Raw genomic sequence first — 24,937 nt, 5'->3', positions numbered from 1 at the left:
TGCGTTCACTCTGTGTGTGTCTGTGTCTGGTCCCACACGATCTCATCAACCTAAACCAGAATATCAGTGGGTGGAACAGCCAGGGTGGGACCTCCCCACCCATCCTCAGTGGTCCCCTGATATGACCCGGTCTTGTGCCCCTGTCTTCATAGATTGGTCCACTGGACTGTGGTGTTTGAATGGTATGCAGTGTGGTGATTTCAGGAGGGGAACCCAGTGTACTGTGGGGTTTGGATATGGTCAGGGTTGCATAGTTTGTATGGGAGAAATAAGACTTACCCAGGAGATCTGGCAGTCGAGACCACAAGCTAGAGGAACCCCCTCTCCTCACTCAAGTCAGAGCAGCCACCCCCTACCATGTGCAGGTCCCCCGACTTGCAGAGCTCCTTCCTGGGAAGTGGGAAGAGGCCTGGGTACACACAGCAGCCTGAGAGGAGGCTGTAAGGGGAGCAGGAAGAGCTGCAGGCATTTGCCCTAGAGGCCAAGATGCCCAGGGCTCAGTCACAGTGCCTGGGTCCAACACTGGCTCTGCTCCTTCTCAGTTCCTGCCCACACAAGCCCTGGTGTGCAGTGGTGGTGACTAAAGGAACTGGGTTCCCCCAACCCACGTGGGAGAACTTGGTTGAGTTTCAGCTCCATGTTTGAACCCCATTTGAGGCACGGCAGGTATTTGGAGTTAACCTGCTGAAACAGGCTCAATCTCTCTCTCCCAATCAATAATTAAAAAAAATACCTCAGCAAACACATGGGCAATGCAGGCAGAAAGTGCTGGGAGACTGGGGCTGAGATGAACAGAAACAGACTGGAGCCGCCCTCCTGAGCATCTCAGGAATGGAATGGGGTAACGGGAACTAAGCTGGCACAGGGCAGCCAAGGGATGTGAGAGTGGCAAAAGCTGGGCGAGGTCAAGAGGGAGGGGTGCAGGGGAGACTGTAGTCATTCACACACTAGTATAATAGATCTGATGTGTTTTAACTTGGGAGTTGGGAGAAGCAGAAGAACTGTTGTCAGTCCCTTGTCACCACACCACCAAGAAGGAAACGTGAGGAAGCAGGGTAGCAACACTGCTGCTTTTGGTGCCTCTGACAGGAGCCAGGAGGATGGGCAGGTGGCGGACAGGGCTACACTGTGCACTCACCAGCCCACCCTGATCTTTATAGGGGTCAATGAGCAGGGTGACAACCTCACAGGGACATTTGGGTATCACACCAACTCCATTGACACCAACATCTGTCTCTCACTTGCTATGTACCAGGTACTGTGCTGAGTTCTTCCCAGGGACCATGCATTCACTCCCTCTCTCCCACCCTCTAAAGAAATAGAATTCAAAGTCTCATTGAGAGACAACCTCAAAACCATTTGTTTGGAACCTCTGCAGAAACACTGTGTTGTTGAGACTGTGGACACTTTGATTAATTCACCATGAAATACAATTTTGTGTTGGGATTCTGCTAGTGATGTACAACCCACAAGACAGAAGGCACAGTCCCTACTAGGTATTAGCACTTCACACGCACAGCAGTGTGTTCTCAGGAGCTGTAACTCAGAGAAGCACCCTCGTGTGCACTGGTGGTGAAAGGACAGGTAACACATGGTACAGAAATTCTAGAGTAGTATTCAGGTCTTTAGAGAATGTAGATTCTGACATCCATGTCACAGAGAACAGCTATGAGGATGTTACACACAGTGAAAGAAGCCATCACAGAGAGTAATATTGTACCATGCCATCTACATGTGAGACCTAGAGGAAACTGTCAGAGACAGGAAGTTGAGTGTTGGTTACCAGGAATTTGGGTGAAGTGAAATTTAACATTAGCATTTATACAGTTATACGTTCATCACTGTATGAGATTAGAAGTTATGCAGGATGATGGGAGTGATATTTATACAATAATTTGCAAAAAGTTGTTAGGACTAATCTATCTAAAAAAGGCGATGATGATAAAAATTACATGCCTTTTACTGTAATTTCAAAGAAAGTTTAAAAAATCTTTTCCTCAAATGATGGCAGCATAATTGAATATCCAAAAGAAAACAAGACAACAAACCATTACTTCATTCTGTACAAAAAGTAACCTGAAATTGGACTATATATCTAAACACAACTCTGTAGGTTTTGGGAATCTGACTTTCCTTGCATGGTGGTGTAGCCTGTTTGTTCAAATGCCCTATCACTGAACCTCCCTTTGCCACTCAACTACCCACCCACAGCCAAACCTCCCTTATAGGGAGGTCAGTATTCATGGACAGATGTAATGGGAGAATGTGCCAAGTCCAATGTTGTCCCTTCTTACTTCCCAGTGGAACCGCTGTGGGAGTCCACCAGAGTTGACAGATTCTATCAACTCATCATGATCTCATGCTCTGGAATCTTTCATATCCAATAACCAAAACCAGGTACTGGTAGAAGAAACCCATTTGAGTCTATGTCTCCTTGGATCACCCAGTATGTCCCTTCATATGTTACCAATAGGATCAAGAAACACAACACAACAAAACAGAACAGAGCAATGGTTGAGGGATTCTGGGCTGAGAGGGATACAGAGAGCTGGTCTTTCTGAAGTGCAACCTTTTCTGTTCCAGTTTCAACAATGGGAGTCCTCTCTCTGAGTCCAGCTGCATTAATGCTCATGCACTCTGACTGAGACCCAAGCCACAGTGCTAACAACACCGTAGGTCAGCTTATTTTTCAGTCAAGCTTTTCTTTAGTAATCCAGAGGTCATTTTTAATCTTCCAGATATCACACCATGAATCTCAGGGAACAGGTCTCGGGAGCTTGGGTCCTTTCCACTGCTCCTGACAAAGTGGCTTCTCTGAGTGGAGCAGGCTGGGGCTCATAGAACCCAGCGACACCTAGTCATTCACAGGAGAAGGTGAAAGGGCAGCCTGTCCCTCAGGAGAATGACCCGAGGCAGGAGCACTGGCTGGCTGTCTAGCTCATGGACTGCAAGCTTTTACTCAGTCTCTTCACACAGACTTCTCATGGGCTAGGTCACTGCTGCCACCTAGTGGAAGCATCAGTATTATTGGGCTGAGTTTTCAGTCAACCAAGCCCAGGCATCCTCAGGGAGGAGTGTTCTAAGGCCTTGGGAATGGGAAATCTGCTTGATGTCCAAGTCTGTCCTTAGGTCTGAGGGGTCCCAGGTAGATGGGGACACCTGGGTGCAGTGGGGGTCTGGCACTCCTTTCTAAGACCCCAAGTCTCCATTAAGTGCCCGTACCTTCGTCCCTAACAGAGTGTAGCAGGAGCCCTGTTCCAATGGGGGCTCGGGGCCCACCTGCCACACTTCATCACACACACCACTCTACATGTTTTCGGCAGAACATGTCATTGGGTTTACAGACCCTGGAGGTACAGCTGCCAAAACACCTGTTTGACAGCCTCTGATGCACCTGTTGTGAAGTTGTCCAGAACTGCACATTTTGCACAGAATCTGTCTCAGCTCTATCCAGGCACTGAGCCAATAGTTATCATATTAACTAGTGGCATCGACCCACATAATCCCTGCTACATATTCCTGTTTTTACATGCAGAGTTCAAATTTCATTTGATTACTGAGCCAAAGGGATATTGGGCAAATGACTGAACATTAAAAAAATCACAATACTTACTGCAAGAAATACTTGACAAATTCTAGGGAGATGCATACATTGTAAGTATAATTTATTAGGTTTTAGGAGATATATGGTATCCTTTGTGTAGCATGAAATAGATATATTGTTAGAGAATCAGCAACTGGAGTGCCCAGCCTCCTACAGGTTGGCAATAGACTTGAGTTAGAGAAAAATGTGTCCTTCAAAGGGGTCTTTGATGCTGAATTACTCCCATTGTTCTGGGGTCCCCAGATATGCAATGTAGCAAAGGGACACTCAGCAAGGGATGTTCCAGGCTCACCTATCTCCTAACTCTTTTAATCAAAGGATGAATTGGACTGTAAAAAATTCATAGAAAATGCATGCTGTGAAAAAATTTACACATGGATTCACAACTTTTAATGACTTATTTATTGATTTGAAAGTCAGAATTATAGAGAGAGCAGGAGAGACAGAGCGAGATATTCCTTCTGCCAGTTCACTAACTAAATATCCACAATGGCCATGTCTGTCCCAGGCTGAAGCCAGGATCCAAGAGACTTCTCAGGGTCTCCAAATGGTGGAGGGACCCTCGTACTTGGGCCATTTTTGCTGCTTTCCCAGGCCATTAGCAGGGAGCAGCATTGGAAGTGGAACAGCTGGGACTCTAACTGACCCCCATGTGGGATGCTGAGATCCCAGGGAATGTCTTTACAAGAATGTTACAACGCCTGACTCTCAAACTTTCGAGAACCAAAATATATTTATCTCTTAATTGCATTCTTTTCCCATGACTTCTGAAGCACTCTTGCATTGCAGGGGATAGCAATGGCCACACCAGCACAGAGGCCATAAAGATCTGCTGTGACCAGGCTGGGAAAGACTTGCAGATGCCCTGTGCTGTGCAGGTGGTGTGCTTATCAGTCAGCTGGAAGGAGATCTCCCGACCAAGGGCAAGGAGCCAACTCTGCTCACCCCAGGGCTTGTCTCTGGGGATGAGGTCAGTGCACGATGTCACCATGGAGTCACCAATTCCTCTGGAAACTACAGCAGGTGTCCTTCATCACTCTGGGAAGGAAGTAAAACTAATCAGCAGGATCGTAACAGTTATATAGGAAAACTTGTTCAAATTTTGGATGGTTTAAGTTCTGATTCTAAGATTAATTATCTCATTGAATTGTGTCAGATGATTGAGTTAATATATTTTAAAAATTTAGCTGCCCATTGAGAATTGTACTCATATAGGGATAAAATGAGTAGTTTAGCACATAAATATGCAGTTGTAAAACCAGGGTATTAGCCAATGCATCACTTCAAAAATATTTTTTGGAGCATTCAAATCCTCTCTTCCAATATTTAGAAATAGACAATAAATCATTGCCCGCAGCAGTCCCCCCACTGTGCTATACAGCGTTAGAGCTGAGCCCTCAAGTGCGCTGTCATTTTGTGCTCCCTCCTCACCCCTTCCCCACCCCTTCCTCTCTCTATCTTCTCAGTCCCTGGGGACCACTCTTTACTCTCCACTTCTCTTTCAGATAAAAATTTTTAACTTCCACTGTTAGGGGAGAACGTGTGGTATTTGTCTTTCTCTGTCTGTCTTGTTTCTCTTAATATACTGTCCTTTAATTCCACCCACATTCCACCAATGACAGTTTCTCATTATTTATTTTTGCCCTGATCATGCTTCACTCTATGTCTATGTCTATGTCCCTGTGAACACATCAGATTTCCTCTCCCCGTTCATCCACTGCAGGACACCTGGTCTATGCTGAGCAGTGAGTGCTGCACTCACATCTCTTCCCCAGCTCACGTCCTGTCCTGTGCACACTCACCCAGGGGTGGGGTTGCTGGATCTGGGGTAGATCAGTTTTCAGGGTCTGAAGAGCCCTCACACTGCTCTCCATAGTGGCCATGCTAGTTTACATTTCCACCAGCAGTGTGTGAAGTCCTCCTTCCACTGCAACCCTGCCACAGCTGTTACTCTGGGTCTTTGTGATAATCATTATTCTGACTGGGGTGGGATGAGAACTGAATGTGGCTTTGATTGCTCTTCCCTGGAGGTGGTGATGGTAAGCATTTTCCAATGTGCTTGGTGGCCATGTCTATGCCTTCTTTTGAGAAATCGGACAAATGATTTCTTCAGAGAGAAACTGAAAGAGGTTTTAGTCCCTGTGAAGGTGCAAGAGCGGGGCCTGCTTCCCAGCAAAGCTGAGCCCTGTTGGCTGGAGTCAGATCCTCCGTTCCTCCCAGAGTCACACCCAGAGACCCGAGTGAACTGTCAGTGTCAGTGCTGGGCTCTGCCATGTCTTCAACCTTGGGTCCTACCTGTGCCCACTTCCCGTCCCTCAGTGGAATTCCTGTGCCTTTGTCATTTACAGTGGCAGTGTTGTTATCTCAAAATTTTCTAATCAGTGTCCACCAAGGACCCCAGAGCTGAGAAAGTGCAACGGTGGGAAAATGTGCATAGTTTAGAGGAGGAAGAAGGAGGCATGCTCATAGGGATTCAACCCGTGTTTGTGTCTTTGTGTCTGGTTCAACAGGATCTCATCAACCTAAACCAGAATATCAGTGGGTAGAACCACCAGGGTGGGACTTCCCCACCCATCCTCAGTGGTCCCCTGTTATGATCCAATCCAGGGTCCTTGCTTCATAAAGTCGTCCACTGGACTGTGGTGTTTGATTGGTATGCACGGTGGTGATTTCAGGAGGGGAACCCAGTGTACTGTGTTTTTGGTCACCGTCAGGGTTGCATAGCTTGTAAGGGAGAAGCAAGACTGGGGGATCCCAGGAGTTCTGGCAGCTGAGACACAAGCTAGAGGAACCCCCTCTCCTCACGCAAGTCAGAGCTGCTCAGCCCCTACCATGTGCAGGTCCCCCGACTTGCAGAGCTCCTTCCTGGGCAGTAGGAGAGAGGCCTGGGTACACACAGCAGCCTGCGAGGAGGCTGTAAGGTGAGCAGGAAGAAGCTGCAGGCATTTGTCCTAGAGGCCAAGATGCCCAGGGCTCAGTCACAGTGCCTGGGTCCAACACTGGCTCTGCTCCTTCTCAGTTCCTTCCCATCCAGGCCCTGGTGTGCAGTGGTGGTGACTAAAGTAACTGGGTTCCCCCCACCCACGTGGGAGGAGTTGGTTGAGTTTTCAGCTCCATAATAGACTCCAGTTTGAGGCATGGCCAGATTAGGAGTTAACCTGTTGAAACAGAGCTCAATCTCTTTCTCTCTCCCAATGAAAAAATTTAAGAAATAAACAAATAAACTGAGCAAACATATGGGAAGTGCAGGCAGAAAGTGCTGGGAGACTTGGGGCTGAGATGAACAGAAACAAACAGGAGCCGCCCTCCTGAGCATCTCAGGAATGGAATGGGGTAACAGGAACCAAGCTGGCACAGGGCAGCCAAGGGATGTGAGAGTGGCAGAAGCTGGGCGAGGTCAAGAGGGAGGGGTGCAGGGGTGCCTGTAGTCATTCACACACTAATATAATAGATCTGACGTGTTTTAACTGAAGAGTTGAGAGGAGCAGAAGAACTGTTGTCAGTCCCTTGTTACCACACCACCAAGAAGGAAATGTGAGGAAGCAGGGTAGTAACTGCTGCTTTTGGTGCCTCTGATAGGAGCTGGGAGGATGGGCAGGTGGGGCACAGGACAGCATTGTGCACTCACCAGAACACCAGGACATACACTGAGGTTTGAGGGGTCAATGCATAGGGTGACAACCTCACAGGGACATTTGGGTATCACACCACCTCCACTGAAACCAACATCTGTCTCTCACTTGCTGTGTACCAGGTACTGTGCTGAGTTCTTCCCAGGACCAGGCATTCACTCCCTCTCTCCTCCCTCTGAGGAAATAGAATTCAAAGTCTCCTTGAGAGACAACCTCAAAACCAGTTGTATGGAAGCTCTGAAAAAACACAGTGTTGTTGAGGCTGTGGGAACTTTGAGCAATTCAAAATGAACTAGGATTTGGTGTGGGGATTCTGCTGGTGGTGTACACCCCACAAGACAGAAGGCACAGTCTCTACTAGGTATTAGCACTTCACATGCACAGCAGTGTGTTCTCAGGAGCTGTAACTCAGAGAAGCACCCTCGTGTGCACTGGTGGTGAAAGGACAGGTAACACATGGTACAGAAATTCTAGAGTATTATTCAGGTCTTTAGAGAATGTAGATTCTGACATTCATGGCACAGAGAACAGCTATGAGGATGTTACACACAGTGAAAGAAGCCTTCACATAGATTACTGTTGTACCATTCCACCTACATGAGAGACCTAGAGGGAACTGTTAGAGACAGCAAGGTGAATGCTGGTGCCAGGCACTTGGGTGAGGTGAAATTGAACGTTAGCATTTATACATTTATACGTTCATCATTGTGTGAGGTTAGAAGTTATGCAGGTTGAGTGTAGTGATATTTATTCAACTATATGCAAAATTTTGATAGGACTAATCTATCTACAAATGGCTATGGTGATAAAAATTATATGTCTTTTACTGTAATCTCAAAGACAGTTTAAAAAATCTTTTCCTCAAATGAGACCAGCATAACTAATCTCCATAAGAAAACAAGACAACCAACCATTACTTCCTTCTGTACTGAGAGGAACCTGAAAGTTGACTATATATCTAAACACAGCAGGTGTTTACTCTGTAGGTTTTGGCAATCTGACTTTCCTTGCATGGTAACCTAGCCTCTTTGTTCAAATCCAGTAGTCACTGCATCTCCCTTTGCCACTCAACTATTCACCCACAGCAACACATCACTTATAGAATTTCAGTATCATGGATGTATGTAATGGGAGAACTTGCCAAGTTCAATGCTGTCCCCTCTTGCTTCCAGGTGGAACGATGTGGGAGTCCACAAGAGTTGACAGATTCTATCAACTCATCTTGATTCTCATGCTCTGGAATCTTCCATATCCAATAAACATAACCAGGTGCTGGTAGAAGAAGCCCATTTGAGTCTACGACTCCTTGTGGTCACTGAGGATGTCCCCTCATATGTTACCAATAGGATCAAGAAACACAACACAACAAAACAGAACAGAGCAATGGTTGAGGGATTCTGGGCTGAGAGGGATACAGAGAGCAGGTCTTTCTGAAGTGCAACCTTTTCTGCTCCAGTTTCAACAATGGGAGTCCTCTCTCAGAGTCCAGCTGCATTAATGCTCATGCACTCTGACTGAGACCCAAGCCACAGTGCTAACAACACCGTAGGTCAGCTTATTTTTCAGTCAAGCTTTTCTTTAGTAATCCAGAGGTCATTTTTAATCTTCCAGATATCACACCATGAATCTCAGGGAACAGGTCTCGGCAGCTTGGGTCCTTTCCACTGCTCCTGACAAAGTGGCTTCTCTGAGTGGAGCAGGCTGGGGCTCATAGAACCCAGCGACACCTAGTCATTCACAGGAGAAGGTGAAAGGGCAGCCTGTCCCTCAGGAGAGTGACCCGAGGCAGGAGCACTGGCTGGCTGTCTAGCTCATGGACTGCAAGCTTTTACTCAGTCTCTTCACACAGACTTCTCATGGGCTAGGTCACTTCTGCCGCCTAGTGGATGCATCAGTATTATTGAGCTGAGTTTTCAGTCAACCAAGCCCAAGCATCCTCAGGGAGGAGTGTTCTAAGGCCTTGGGAATGGGAAATCTGCTTGATGTCCAAGTCTGTCCTTAGGTCTGAGGGGTCCCAGGCAGGATGGGGAGTCCTGGGTGCAGTGGGGTCTGGCACTCCTTTCTAAGACCCCAGGTCTGCACAAGTGCCAGTAGCTTCCTCCCTAACAGTGTAGCAGGGAGCCCTGCTGCAATGGGGATTTGGGGCCCCCCTATCACACTTCATCACACACTCCACTCAACATGCTTTTCAGCAGAACATGTCCTGCGGTTTATAGATCCTAGAGCTACGGCTGCTGAAATGCCTGTTTGACCACCTCTGATGCACGTGTTGTGAAGTTGTCCAGACCTGCACAGTTTGCACAGAACCTGTCTCAGCTCTACCCAGGCACTGAGTCAATAGTTATCATATTAACTAGTGGCATTGACCCACAAGATCTCTGGTACATATGCCTGTCTTCACATGCAATATTCAAATGTCGTTGGATCACTGAGTCAAGAGGATATTTGGTCAATTATTGAACATTTAACAATCAAATTACTTTCTGCAGAAAGGATATGGCAAAGTCTAGAGAGAAGTATAGACTGCAAGCATAATTTATTAGGTTTCAGTTGGTATATAACATAAAAGATACATTGAAATAAGATCAACAACAGGAGTGCCCAGCCTCCTGCTGGATGGCAGTAGACTTGAGTGAGAGAAAACGTGTCCTTCAAAGGGGTCTTTAATGCTGATAACTGCAACTGTTCTGGAGCATCCAGACCCGCATATTAGCAAAGGGACAGTCAGCAAGGGGTGTGTCAGGCTCATCTCTCTCTCAGGAATTTTATTCAAAGTAGGAATTCGGCTGGTTATCAAAAAATTCATGGAAAATGCATGCTGTGAAAAATCTACACATGGACTATAAAAATTTTTTAGAGATTAATTTATTGCATTGAAAAATCAGCATTACAGGGAGAGCAGAGACAGGGAAAGAGATCTTCCACCTGCCAGTTCACTATCTAAAGATCTACAATGGCCATGTCTGGCCCAGGCTGAAGCCAGGAGCCAGTAGCCTAATCAAGGGTCTCCAAATGGGAGGAGGGACCCTCGTACTTGGGCCATTACTGCTGGTTTCCAAGGCCATTAGCAGGGAGCAACATTGGAAGTGGAACAGCTGGGACTCAAACTGGCCCCCACGTGGGATGCTGAGGTCCTACTGGGAAGTCTTTCCCAGGACAACACAATCCCAGACTCTCAAACATTGTTGAACCAAAATCAATTTATCTCTTAATTGCATTCTTTTCCCATGACTTCTGAAGCACTCTTGCATTGCAGGGGATAGCAATGGCCACACCAGCACAGAGGCCATAAAGATCTGCTGTGACCAGGCTGGGAAAGACTTGCAGACGCCCTGTGCTGTGCAGGTGGTGTGCTTATCAGTCAGCTGGAAGGAGATCTCCCGACCAAGGGCAAGGAGCCAACTCTGCTCACCCCAGGGCTTGTCTCTGGGGATGAGGTCAGTGCACGATGTCACCATGGAGTCACCAATTCCTCTGGAAACTACAGCAGGTGTCCTTCATCAGTCTGGGAAGGAAATAAAACCAACTCATCTGGATCCTAACTGCTGGATAGGAACACTTGTTCAAATTTTGGATGGTTTAAGTTCTGAGTCTAAGATTTTTAGTCATTGAATTCTTCAGATGATTGAGTTAATATATTTGAGAATTTTAACTGACACTTGAGAATTGTGCTTATATTGGGTAAGATGAGTAGTTTGACACATAGATACAATATGCAGTTGTAAACCAGAATATTATCAAATGGGTCACTTCAAAAATATTTTCTTTTTTTTTTTTTTTTTGAGAGCATTCAAACCCTCTCTTCCAATATTTAGATATAAACAATAAATTATTGTCCACAGCAGTCCCCCCACTGTGCTATACAGCGTTAGAGCTGAGCCCTCAAGTGTGCTGCCATTTTGTGCTCGCTCCTTACCCCTTCCCCACCCCTTCCTCTCTCTATCTTCTCAGTCCCTGGGGACCACTCTTTACTCTCCACTTCTCTTTCAGATCAAAAATTTCAGCTTCCACTGTTAGATGAGAACATGTGGTATCTTTCTTTCTGTGTCTGTCTTGTTTCTCTTAATATACTGTCCTTTAATTCTACCCACATTCCACCAATGACAGTTTCTCATTATTTATTTTTGCCCTGATCATGCTTCACTCTATGTCTAGGTCTATGTCCCTGTGAACACATCAGATTTCCTCTCCCTGTTCATCCACTGCAGGACACCTGGTCTATGCTGAGCAGTGAGTGCTGCACTCACATCTCTTCCCCAGCTCTCGTCCTGTCCTGTGCACACACACCCAGGGGTGGGGTTGCTGGATCTGGGGTAGATCTGTCTTCAGGGTCTGAACAGCCCTCACACTGCTCTCCATAGTGGCCATGCTAGTTTACATTTCCACCAGCAGTGTGTGAAGTCCTCCATCTACTGCGACCCTGCCACAGCTGTGACTCTGTGTCTTTGTGATAATCATTATTCTGACTGGGGTGGGATGAAAACTGACTGTGGCTTTGATTGCTCTTCCCTGGAGATGGTGATGGTGAGCATTTTCCAATGTGTCTGGAGGCCATGTCTATGCCTTCTTTTGAGAAATCGGACAAATGATTTCTTAGAGAGAACCTGAAAGAGGTTTCTTTCCCTGTGAAGGTAAAGAGGGGGGTCTGCTTCCCAGCAAAGCTGAGCCCTGTTGGCTGGAGTCAGATGCTCCGTTCCTCCCAGAGTCACACCCAGAGACCCGCGTGAACTGTCATTGTCAGTGCTGGGCTCTGCCAGGTCCTCAACTGGCTGTGTCTACCTGTGCCCTCTTCCAGTCCCTCAGTGGAATTCCTGTGCCTTTGTCATTTACAGTGGCAGTGTTGTTATCTCAAGATTTTCTAATCAGTGACCCCAAAGGACCTCAGATCTGAGAAATGGCAGTGGTGGGAGAATGTGCAGGGCATAGGAGCAGAAGTAGATGTGCTCTTTGGGATACAAAAAGCCATTCAATTAGCAACATGTGTGTTAGATCAATGTGAAGCTCATTTCAGGGGACAGTGGATAGTATGCCCCTAAGCACTTTCCTGCAGGACCTGCCTGGTTCCTAAGGAGAAGAGACATGGCCGGGGGCAGTATGAGCTCACCTCCTCAGGTATGTGAGCTGTAACCCCTGTGGGCTTGGGCTCCTGTACAAATAGCAGACCCTGCCCTGCACCAACCCTGAGACAGCTACAACCTGCACCTCGCCTGGCTTCAGGGATTGCGCTGGATCTGCAGACGCAGGACTGGTAGGAGCCTCGCTCTCTCTCTCTCTCTCTCCAGAGCTTCATTTCCTGCCCCACTTCCCAGGCTCTGAGGGGCCCCAGTGTGGTAGGAGGAGGCCGTGGGACATGAGTGAGCCATCAGCTGGAGTATTAGTCTTTCTGTCCCACCCACAATGCCATTTTCTTGGCCTGCCCCCTTTATAAACAAATTTCCTTCTTTTTTTAAGATTTTATTTATTTATTTGACAGGTAGAGTTACAGATAGTGAGAGGCAGAGACAGAGAGAAAAGTCTTCCTTCCGTTGGTTCGCTCCCCCAATGGTTCAGGTGCTAGAACTGCGCTGATCCGAAGCCAGGAGCCAGGTTCTCCTTCCTGTTGTCACACCTGGGTACAGGGGCGCAAGTACTTGGGCCATCTTAAACTGCTTTCCCAGGCCACAGCAGAGAGCTGGATTGGAAAAGGAGCAGCCGGGACTAGAACCGGTGCCATATGGGATGCTGGCGCTCCAAGAGGAGGATTAACCCATTGCACCATTGCACGAGCCCCACAATTCTTTCATTTTGGGGAAAGATCTCAGCTTACGTGAATCAACTTATCAGTGCTAAATCTTGCTTGGTTCACAGTTGTCTTCCTTTTGCCAGCATTGTCTCAAAGTTAGGTGAGCAGTGCAGAGCAGGGGTGACTACAAGAGGTGGCAGGAAGGGGTGGGGAGATGGGTTCGCTCCCTGCGGGGCTCTGTTCCTGCACAAACGGGACAAGCACAGTACTTACCTGGCCGGGCCTCACTGCCAGGACTCTTTCTTGGGGCTGTTCCTGTAATCAGCCTGGTTGCAGGGTTTTCTGTGGATTAAACAAGGTGAGGCTGGAACGCTGGACCAGTGCTCAGCGTGCTGTCGGTGTCTGATAGAATTGGACTTCTCTTCTTCCTCCCAGTGTGGATGGATTCAAGTAATCTGTGCAGTAACTGATGTTCCTGGGAAGGAAGGAGACCACTTGCTCCACACTGGGCAGAGAGGAGATGGGCAGGGAGACGAGGTGTTTACAGAGTGGCTCGGGATGAAGCAGGTGCCTTAGTCCAGAATAAGCTGTTCCCCTGTGCAAGCCTGCAGGATGATTGTAAGGGAGACAGGGCAGCTGTGGAGGACAGGGGGGACAATGGGTCCTTAAGTCCTGGAGAACAGTTGAAGTCCAAGACTAGTAAGGGAGGAGTCACCAGCCTGGTAGTTGGTTCTTGTTAGTTACGATGTGAAGTAGGGAAGGGAAATACATTTACGCATGGTTTCTATTGAGCTGAAAGCCTTGCTATGAATTCAGCAATTTTTTCAAGGATTGGTTAAGGGCGTTTGTATGCTCAGCATTCAGGTCACAGAACCCAATCAGGTAGGATTCTTGTTTTGCACCTGCACTCCAAACGCTGTCTGAAACTCGCTGCTCCCCTCCCTGTTTCTCTTTCCCTCCTGGGATCAGATAAGCTCACACATTCATGCACTTCCTGAGCTCGCTCTTACTCCCAGACAGCTTCCTGACCACAGCCCCTGAGTCAGGCTCCATGGGGTTCAGCCTCTGGGTCACCTCCTGGCACCTTCAGCACTCTCCCTGCCCCCTTTCCATCTTGGGTCCTAGGTGTCTGTGGAACAATGAGATAGAGACCAAGTGTGGGGCAGCGGGAGGAGTTGGTGATGAATTCATGCAGACCTTGAGTGCCAGGTGCAGGAACTGAGGCACAGAGGAGAAAATGACATTTCCAGGAAGAGATTAGGACACAGATGGGACAGAATCCCTGGTCAGTGCTATTTACAATTCCCAGGGATCAGCCTCATATTCTTAAAGACCCAAGGCGTTCTCATTCACCTCAGTGTGTAGACAACCTAACTAGTGCATGGCATGCAGTAGGTGCTCAGTAAGCGCTTGCTGAGTGAGTGCTGCAGGACCGAGTGGGTGGGAGGAGCAGGAGTGGGTGAGTGAGGGGACGAGGGACTGAGCGCTCACAAGGCTCAGTGAGTGCCGAGGGCAGGTGAGGACTGGCAGCCTGGGTCACTGCAGTCTCAGGTCAGGTGCACGTGGGAGAGGTTGGGCTGCTTGCCCAGGCATCCCAGAGCCAGAGGATGCTTGTCTCCTCCTTAAGTAGGCAGGACTGTGGTACCAAGCTGGGAGCGCACACTGAAACTCTTCACCACCATTTGTTCTGACCCTGCATAACGGAATCCAGCACCCTTGACCCTGAACCATGGACCCTGCACCCTGACCTGCACCACTGACCCTGCAATACTGAACTTACACCACTGACCCCTGCACCACTGACCCCTGCACCCCTGACCCTGCACCACTGACCCCTGCACCCCGACCCTGCACCACTGACCCTGCCTTTTGTCCAACAGGTGGCCGCCCAGCTGAACCATGTGGACCCGCACTCTCACCCTGCTCTCCGTCCTCCTGCTGGCTGCTCAGGGGCTCCTGACAGAGGCCCAAAGTGGAGAACAGAATGACGTGAATTTGGAGGCGGAGCAGGATGGGTGGGTTCCTCTGGAGAAGCCCGTGATAGTGTCCACAAGCCCGCCAACCCAGGTCATTGTCACTGGCAGCTTTGTGAGCAGAGACCAGGCCAAATGCAATGTGACCGTGACCAGGCAGGAGGAAGGAGTCCATCTGCAGGTCCATTGTGTTCGACTGCACCACGAGTTCTCCTGTGTCTTTGCGGGCAACCCCACGGCGTGCCTGCACTGCCTGAACAACGACAAGGTCTACTGGAGACAAATTGGCTGGCGCCTGCGCCGCTTGAACCGCATCTGTGAGGACTCCAAGGCCATCTTGAATACCAGGGTGTGTGGTACCAAGTATCCAGAATCCAGTCTCACGCTGCTAAGCTCCACTCTGGCTTCCAAGACGTCTCTCAGGGAGCCCACCCCCACGGTGTGAGTCAAGGGGAAGCAGTCATCCCAGACAGAGCCATCCAAAGACACAGATTAAGAGTTCTCCATGGAGGCAATGCAGAGCAAAAGGCCCACCCCCACCACAAGTCAAAACAAGATGAGCCCCGCCCACCAATCCAAGAATGCATATCAGAAGACAAGTCAGCAGGAGGGCCAGCAGGAACAGCAGCACCAGACACAGCCAGCCCAGCAGGAGGACGAGCGCTGGTCCCAGCAGAAGTCCCAGTAGATGACCCGGGAGTGACGGGGCCTCCCGCAGCTTGTTCTGCAGCGTCGCCCTCGGCCCCAGTCTTCCTCCTGGGGGAGAAGAGCAGGTGCTTCAGGCAGCTGGTGTCTTAGGCTCCTCTGTGTGTGTGCAGCTCCCAGGTTCCCATCAGGCAGGGACATCTGTGCTAGGAGAGCGCAGGGTGGTGTTGGGACAGAGTCTGTGTCCTGCCCTTTGCTGATGCTCACTTCCTGAGGTATGGTTGGCAGAGGCTGTGACCTGGGCGCCTGCCCCTGGGCCCCCAGTGCTGTCTCTGAGCTGAAGGAGTCAGCCTGGTGATTTCAGGGAGACACCTGCACTTCCTGCTGAATTCACAAGCATAATAAACTCAGGTGCTGTTTCAAAATGCGTTCACCCAGTGTTTGTGTCTCTGTGTCTGGTCCCACATGATCTCATCAACCTAAACCAGAATATCAGTGGGTGGAACAGCCAGGGTGGGACCTCCCCACCCATCCTCAGTGGTCCCCTGATATGACCCGGTCTTGTGCCTCTGTCTTCATAGATTGGTCCACTGGACTGTGGTGTTTGAATGGTATGCAGTGTGCAGATTCCAGGAGGGGAACCTAGTGTACTGTGGGGTTTGGATATGGTCAAGGTTGCATTGTTTGTATGGGAGAAGCAAGAGTGACCCAGGAAATCTGGCAGCCGAGACCACCAGCTAGAGGACCCCCTGTCCTCACTCAAGTTAGTCCAGCCAAGCCCTGCCATAGGCAGGGCCCCCGACTTGCAGAGCTCCTTCCTGGGCAGTAGGAGAGAGGCCTGGGTACACACAGCAGCCTGAGAGGAGGCTGTAACGGAAGGAGGAGGGAGCTGCAGGCATTTGCCCTAGAGGCCAAGATGCCCAGGGCTCAGTCACAGTGCCTTGGTCCAACACTGGCTCTGCTCCTTTCTCAGTTCCTGCCCATCCAGGCCCTGGTGTGCAGTGGTGGTGACTAAAGGAACTGGGTTCCCCCCACCCACGTGGGAGAAGTTGGTTGAGTTTCCAGCTCCATGTTTGACCCCCATTAGAGGTACGGCAGGTATTTGGAGTTAACCTGTGGAAGCAGAGCTCAATCTCTTTCTCTCCCCCAATCAATAATTAAAAAAAAAAACCTGAGCAAACACATGGGCAGTGCAGGCAGCAAGTGCTGGGAGACTTGGGGCTGAGATGAACAGAAACAGACTGGAGCCGCCCTCCTGAGCATCTCAGGAATGGAATGGGGTAACGGGAACCAAGCTGGCACAGGGCAGCCAAGGGATGTGAGAGTGGCAGAAGCTGGGCAAGGTCAAGAGGGAGGGGTGCAGGGGTGACTGTAGTCATTCACACACTAGTATAATAGATCTGATGTGTTTTAACTTGGGAATTGGGAGGAGCAGAAGAACTGTTGTCAGTCCCTTGTCACCACACCACCAAGAAGGAAACGTGAGGAAGCAGGGTAGCAACACTGCTGCTTTTGGTGCCTCTGACAGGAGCCAGGAGGATGGGCAGGTGGCGGACAGGGCTACACTGTGCACTCACCAGCCCACCCTGAGGTTTATAGGGGTCAATGAGCAGGGTGACAGCCTCACAGGGACATTTGGGTATCACACCAACTCCATTGACACCAACATCTGTCTCTCACTTGCTATGTACCAGGTACTGTGCTGAGTTCTTCCCAGGGACCATGCATTCACTCCTTCTCTCCCTCCCTCTAAAGAAATAGAATTCAAACTTGCATTGAGAGACAACCTCAAACCATTTGTTTGGAACCTCTGCAGAAACACTGTGTTGTTGAAACTGTGGACACTTTGATTAATTCACCATGAAATACAATTTTGTGTTGGGATTCTGCTGCTGGTGTACACCCCACAAGACAGAAGGCACAGTCCCTACTAGGTATTAGCACTTCACACACACAGCAGTGTGTTCTCAGGAGCTGTAACTCAGAGAAGCACCCTGGTGTGCACTGGTGGTGAAAGGTCAGGTAGCACATGGTACAGAAATTCTAGAGTAGTATTCAGGTCTTCTGAAAAGGAGATTCTGACATCCATGGCACAGAGAGCAACTATGAGGATGTTACACACAGTGAAAGAAGCCTTCACAGAGACTAATATTGTACCATGCCATCTACATGTGAGACCTAGAGGAAACTGTCAGAGACAGGAAGTTGAGTGCTGGTTACCAGGGACTTGGGTGAAGTGAAATTTAACATTAGCATTTATACAGTTATACGTTATCATTCTATGAGATTAGAAGTTATGCAGGATGATGGGAGTGATATTTATACAATAATATGCAAAAAGTTGATAGGACTAATCTATCTAAAAAGGCTATGATGATAAAAATTACATGCCTTTTACTACAATTTCAAAGAAAGTTTAAAAAATCTTTTCCTCAAATGATGGCAGCATAACTGAATATCCAAAAGAAAACAAGACAACCAACCATTACTTCATTCTGTACAAAAAGTAACCTGAAATTGGACATTATATCTAAACACAACTCTGTAGGTTTTGGGAATCTGACTTTCCTTGCATGGTGGTATAGCCTGTTTGTTCAAATGCCCTATCACTGAACCTCCCTTTGCCACTCAACTACCCACCCACAGCCAAACCTCCCTTATAGAGAGGTCAGTATTCATGGACAGATGTAATGGGAGAACGTGCCAAGTTCAATGTTGTCCCCTCTTACTTCCCAGTGGAACCGCTGTGGGAGTCCACCAGAGTTGACAGATTCTATCAACTCATCTTGATCTCATGCTCTGAAATCTTTCATATCCAATAACGAAAACCAGGTACTGGTAGAAGAAACCCATTTGAGTCTATGTCTCCTTGGATCACCCAGTATGTCCCTTCATATGTTACCAATAGGATCAAGAAACACAACACAACAAAACAGAACAGAGCAATGGTTGAGGGATTCTGGGCTGAGAGGGATACAGAGAGCAGGTCTTTCTGAAGTGCAACCTTTTCTGCTCCAGTTTCAACAATGGGAGTCCTCTCTCAGAGTCCAGCTGCATTAATGCTCATGCACTCTGACTGAGACCCAAGCCACAGTGCTAATAACACCGTAGGTCAGCTTATTTTTCAGTCAAGTTTTTCTTTAGTAATCCAGAGGTCATTTTTAATCTTACAGATATCACACCATGAATCTCAGGGAACAGGTGTCGGCAGCTTGGGTCCTTTCCACTGCTCCTGACAAAGTGGCTTCTCTGAGTGGAGCAGGCTGGGGCTCATAGAACCCAGCGACACCTAGTCATTCACAGGAGAAGGTGAAAGGGCAGCCTGTGCCTCAGGAGAGTGACCCGAGGCAGGAGCAATGGCTGGCTGTCTAGCTCATGGACTGCAAGCTTTTACTCAGTCTCTTCACACAGACTTCTCATGGGCTAGGTCACTGCTGCCACCTAGTAGAAGCATCAGTATTATTGAGCTCAGTTTTCAGTCAACCAAGCCCAGGCATCCTCAGGGAGGAGTGTTCTAAGGCCTTGGGAATGGGAAATCTGCTTGATGTCCAAGTCTGTCTTTAGGTCTGAGGGGTCTCAGGTAGATGGGGACACCTGGGTGCAGTGGGGGTCTGGCACTCCTTTCTAAGACCCAGGTCTGCACAAGTGCCCGTACCTTCGTCCCTAACAGAGTGTAGCAGGAGCCCTGTTCCAAGGGGGCTCGGGGCCCACCTGCCACACTTCATCACACACACCACTCTACATGCTTTCAGCAGAACATGTCATTGGGTTTACAGACCCTGGAGGTACAGCTGCCAAAACACCTGTTTGACAGCCTCTGATGCACCTGTTGTGAAGTTGTCCAGACGTGCACATTTTGCACAGAATCTGTCTCAGCTCTATCCAGGCACTGAGCCAATAGTTATCATATTAACTAGTGGCATCGACCCACATAATCCCTGCTACATATTCCTGTTTTTACATGCAGAGTTCAAATTTCATTTGATTACTGAGCCAAAAATACATTGGGCAAATGACTGAACATTAAAAAAATCACAATACTTACTGCAAGAAATACTTGACAAATTCTAGGGAGATGCATACAGTGTAAGTATAATTTATTAGGTTTTAGGAGATATATGATATTCTTTGGGTAGCATGAAATATATATATTGTTAGAGGATCATCAACTGGAGTGCCCAGCCTCCTACAGGTTGGCAATAGACTTGAGTTAGAGAAAAATGTGTCCTTCAAAGGGGTCTTTGATGCTGAATTGCTGCCATTGTTCTGGGGTCCCCAGATATGCAATGTAGCAAAGGGACACTCAGCAAGGGATGTTCCAGGCTCACCTATCTCCTAACTCTTTTATTCAAAGTATGAATTGGACTGTCAAAAAATGCATAGAAAATGCATGCTGTGAAAATATTTACACATGGATTCACAACTTTTTAATGACTTATTTATTGCTTTGAAAGTCAGAATTACAGAGAGAGCAGGAGAGACAGAGCGAGATCTTCCTTCTGCCAGTTCACTAACTAAATATCCACAATGGCCATGTCTGTCCCAGGCTGAAGCCAGGATCCAAGAGACTTCTCAGGGTCTCCATATGGTGGATGGACCCTCGTACTTGGGCCATTTTTGCTGCTTTCCCAGGCCATTAGCATGAAGGAGCATTGGAAGTGGAACAGCTGGGACTCAAACTGACCCCCATGTGGGATGCTGAGATCCCAGGGAATGTCTTTACAAGAATGTTGCAACACCTGACTCTCAAACTTTCGAGAACCAAAATATATTTATCTCTTAATTGCATTCTTTTCCCATGACTTCTGAAGCACTCTTTCATTGCAGGGGATAGCATTGGCCACACCAGCACAGAGGCCATAAAGATCTGCTGTGACCAGGCTGGGAAAGACTTGCAGATGCCCTGTGCTGTGCAGGTGGTGTGCTTATCAGTCAGCTGGAAGGAGATCTCCCGACCAAGGGCAAGGAGCCAACTCTGCTCACCCCAGGGCTTGTCTCTGGGGATGAGGTCAGTGCACGATGTCACCATGGAGTCACCAATTCCTCTGGAAACTACAGCAGGTGTCCTTCATCAGTCTGGGAAGGAAGTAAAACTAATCAGCAGGATCGTAACAGTTATATAGGAAAACTTGTTCCAATTTTGGATGGTTTAAGTTCTGATTCTAAGATTAATTATCTCATTGAATTCTGTCAGATGATTGAGTTAATATATTTTAACAATTTAGCTGACACTTGAGAATTGTACTCATATAGGGATAAAATGAGTAGTTTAGCAAATAAATATGCAGTTGTAAAACCAGGGTATTAGCCAATGCATCACTTCAAAAATATTTTTTGGAGCATTCAAATCCTCTCTTCCAATATTTAGAAATAGACAATAAATCATTGTCCACAGCAGTCCCCCCACTGTGCTATACAGCGTTAGAGCTGAGCCCTCAAGTGCGCTGTCATTTTGTGCTCCCTCCTCACTCCTTCCCCACCCCTTCCTCTCTCTATCTTCTCAGTCCCTGGGGACCACTGTTTACTCTCCACTTCTCTTTCAGATAAAAATTTTCAACTTCCACTGTTAGTGGAGAACGTGTAGTATTTGTCTTTCTCTGTCTGTCTTGTTTCTCTTAATATACTGTCCTTTAATTCCACCCACATTCCACCAATGACAGTTTCTCATTATTTTTGCCCTGATCATGCTTCACTCTATGTCTATGTCTATGTCCCTGTGAACACATCAGATTTCCTCTCCCCATTTATCCACTGCAGGACACCTGGTCTATGGTGAGCAGTGAGTGCTGCACTCACATCTCTTCCCCAGCTCACGTCCGGTGCTGTGCACACACACCCAGGGGTGGGGTTGCTGGATCTGGGGTAGATCAGTCTTCAGGGTCTGAACAGCCCTCACACTGCTCTCCATAGTGGCCATGCTAGTTTACACTTCCACCAGCAGTGTGTGAAGTCCTCCTTCCACTGCGACCCTGCCACAGCTGTGACTCTGTGTCTTTGTGATAATCGTAATTCTTTTGGGGTGGGATGAGAACTGACTGTGGCTTTGATTGCTCTTCCCTGGAGATGGTGATGGTAAGCATTTTCCAATGTGCCTGGTGGTCATGTCTATGCCTTCTTTTGAGAAATCAGACAAATGTTTGCTTCAGAGAGAAACTGAAAGAGGTTTTAGTCCCTATGAAGGTGAAAGAGGGGGGCCTGCTTCCCAGCAAAGCTGAGCCCTGTTGGCTGGAGTCAGATGCTCCGTTCCTCCCAGAGTCACACCCAGAGACCCGCGTGAACTGTCATTGTCAGTGCTGGGCTCTGCCATGTCCTCAACCTTGGGTCCTACCTGTGCCCACTTCCAGTCTCTCAGTGGAATTCCTGTGCCTTTGTCATTTACAGTGGCAGTGTTGTTATCTCAAAATTTTCTAATCAGTGTCCACCAAGGACCCCAGAGCTGAGAAAGTGCAACGGTGGGAGAATGTGCAGAGTTTAGAGGTAGAAGGAGGCATGCTCATAGGGATTCAGCCCGTGTTTGTGTCTCTTTTTTTCTGGTTCAACAGGATCTCATCAACCTAAACCAGAATATCAGTGGGTAGAACCACCAGGGTGGGACTTCCCCACCCATCCTCAGTGGTCCCCTGTTATGATCCAATCCAGGGTCCTTGCTTCATAAAGTCGTGCACTGGACTGTGGTGTTTGATTGGTATGCACTGTGGTGATTTCATAGGGGAACCCAGTGTACTGTGTATTTGGTCACGGTCAGGGTTGCATAGCTTGTAAGGGAGAAGCAAGACTGGGGGATCCCAGGAGTTCTGGCAGCTGAGACACAAGCTAGAGGAACCCCCTCTCCTCACGCAAGTCAGAGCTGCTCAGCCCCTACCATGTGCATGTCCCCCGACTTGCAGAGCTCCTTCCTGGGCAGTGGGAGAGAGGCCTGGGTACACACAGCAGCCTGCGAGGAGGCTGTAAGGTGAGCAGGAAGAAGCTGCAGGCATTTGTCCTAGAGGCCAAGATGCCCAGGGCTCAGTCACAGTGCCTGGGTCCAACACTGGCTCTGCTCCTTCTCAGTTCCTGCCCATCCAGGCGCTGGTGTGCAATGGTGGTGAGTAAAGTAACTGGGTTCCCCCCACCCACGTGGGAGAAGTTGGTTGAGTTCCAGCTCCATAATAGACTCCAGTTTGAGGCGTGGCCAGATTAGGAGTTAACCTGTTGAAACAGAGCTCAATCTCTTTCTCTCTCCCAGTGAAAAAATTTAAGAAATAAACAAATAAACTGAGCAAACACATGGGCAGTGCAGGCAGAAAGTGCTGGGAGACTTGGGGCTGAGATGAACAGAAACAGACTGGAGCCGCCCTCCTGAGCATCTCAGGGATGGAATGGGGTAACGGGAACCAAGCTGGCACAGGGCAGCAAAGGGATGTGAGAGTGGCAGAAGCTGGGTGAGGTCAAGAGGGAGGGGTGCAGGGGTGACTGTAGTCATTCACACACTAGTATAATAGATCTGATGTGTTTTAACTTGGGAGTTGGGAGGAGCAGAAGAACTGTTGTCAGTCCCTTGTCACCACACCACCAAGAAGGAAACGTGAGGAAGCAGGGTAGCAACACTGCTGCTTTTGGTGCCTCTGATAGGAGCCTGGAGGATGGGCAGGTGGGGGACAGGGCTACACTGTGCACTCGCCAGAACACCAGGACATACACTGAGATTTGTAGGGCCCAATGACAGGGTGACAACCTCACAGGGACATTTGGGTATCACACCACCTCCACTGAAACCAACATCTGTCTCTCACTTGCTATGTACCAGGTACTGTGCTGAGTTCTTCCCAGGGACCAGGCATTCACTCCCTCTCTCGCTCCCTCTAAAGAAATAGAATTCAAAATCTCATTGAGAGACAACCTCTCTTCTTGAGAGAAAACCATTTCTAGGGAAAATCTGTAAAAACACAGTGTTGTTGAGACTGCGGGAAAATTGGGAACTTTGAGCAATTCAAAACTGAACTAGGATTTGGTGTGGGAATTCTGCTGCTGGTGTACACCCCATTTGACAGAGGGCACAGTCCCTACTAGGTATTAGCACTTCACACGCACAGCAGTGTGTTCTCAGGAGTTGTAACTCAGAGAAGCACCCTGGTGTGCACTGGTGGTGAAAGGAGAGGTAACACATGGTACAGAAATCTAGAGTAGTATTCAGGTCTTCTGAAAGAGGAGATTCTGACATCCATGGCACAGATGACAACTATGAGGATGTTACACACAGTGAAAGAAGCCATCACATAGATTCATGTTGTACCATGCCACCTCATGAGAGACCTAGAGGGAACTGTTAGAGACAGCAAGGTGAATACTGGCTGCCAGGGACATGGGTGAGGTGAAATTTAACATTATTATTTATACATTTATATGTTCATCATTGTGTGAGATTTGAAGTTATGCAGGTTGGCCGGCCCCGCGGCTCCATAGGCTAATCCTCCGCCTGTGGCATCGGCACACCAGGTTTTAGTCCTGGTCGGGGCGCCGGATTCTGTCCTGGTTGCCCCTCTTCCAGGCCAGCTCTCTTCTGTGGCCCGGGAGTGCAGTGGATGATGGTCCAAGTTCTTGGGCCCTGCTCCCGTATGGGAGACCAGGAGAAGCACCTGGCTCCTGGCTTCAGATCAGCGTGGTGCGCCGGCCGCTGCGCACCAGCCACGGCGGCCACTGGAGAGTGAACCAACATCAAAGCAAGACCTTTCTCTCTCTCTCTCTCTCTCACTGTCCACTCTACCTGTCAAAAAACAAAAAAAGCACACACTATAGGTATAATTTATTAGGTTTTAGGATATCTATGATAAGCTTTGGGTAGCAAGAAAGATTTATTGTTAGAGGATCAGCAACAGGAGTGCCCAGCCTCCAACAAGTTGGCAATAGACTTGAGTTAGAGAAAATGTGTCCTTCAAAGGGGTCTTTAATGCCTGATAACTGCCATCGTTTTGGGGCACCCAGATCTGCAATGTCAGCAAAGGGACACTCAGCAAGGGATGTTCCAAGCTCACCTTTCTCCTAGCTCTTTTATTCAAAGTATGAATTGGACTGCTAAAAAATTCATAGAAAATGCATGCTACGAAAAATGTTCACATGGATTATAAAATTTTTTGAAATACTTATTTATTGCTTTGAAAATCAGAATTATAGAGAGAGCAGGAGAGACAGAGAGAAATCTTCCTTCTGCCAGTTCACTAACTAAATGACAACAATGGCCATGGCTGGCCCACTCTGAAGCCAGGAGCCAGGAGCCTTCTCAGGGTCTCCAAATGGGTGGAGGGACCCTCTACTTGGGCCATTTCTGCTGTTTTCCAAGGCCATTAGCAGGGAGCAGCATTAGAAGTGGAACAGCTGGGAATCA

The 24,937-nt window shown here is 48.3% G+C and overlaps 1 long non-coding RNA gene across 1 annotated transcript; it reads right to left on the bottom strand.

The window, feature by feature from the left end:
• Positions 1-12,708: 12,708 nt before the first annotated feature.
• LOC138848691 (uncharacterized) lies at positions 12,709-16,005 on the bottom strand. Its single transcript, XR_011386788.1, has 3 exons — positions 14,878-16,005; positions 13,232-13,433; positions 12,709-12,844 (listed from the first exon to the last, which is right to left on the bottom strand). It is a non-coding gene; the product is annotated as an uncharacterized lncRNA (long non-coding RNA).
• Between the last annotated feature and the right edge of the window lie 8,932 nt (positions 16,006-24,937).

This window comes from Oryctolagus cuniculus, chromosome 2 (assembly GCF_964237555.1).
Source record: "Oryctolagus cuniculus chromosome 2, mOryCun1.1, whole genome shotgun sequence".
In the NCBI taxonomy this organism is placed as follows: domain Eukaryota; kingdom Metazoa; phylum Chordata; class Mammalia; order Lagomorpha; family Leporidae; genus Oryctolagus; species Oryctolagus cuniculus.
Note: the sequence above shows the minus strand (reverse complement) of the source record. Positions and strands in the feature narration are given on the sequence as shown.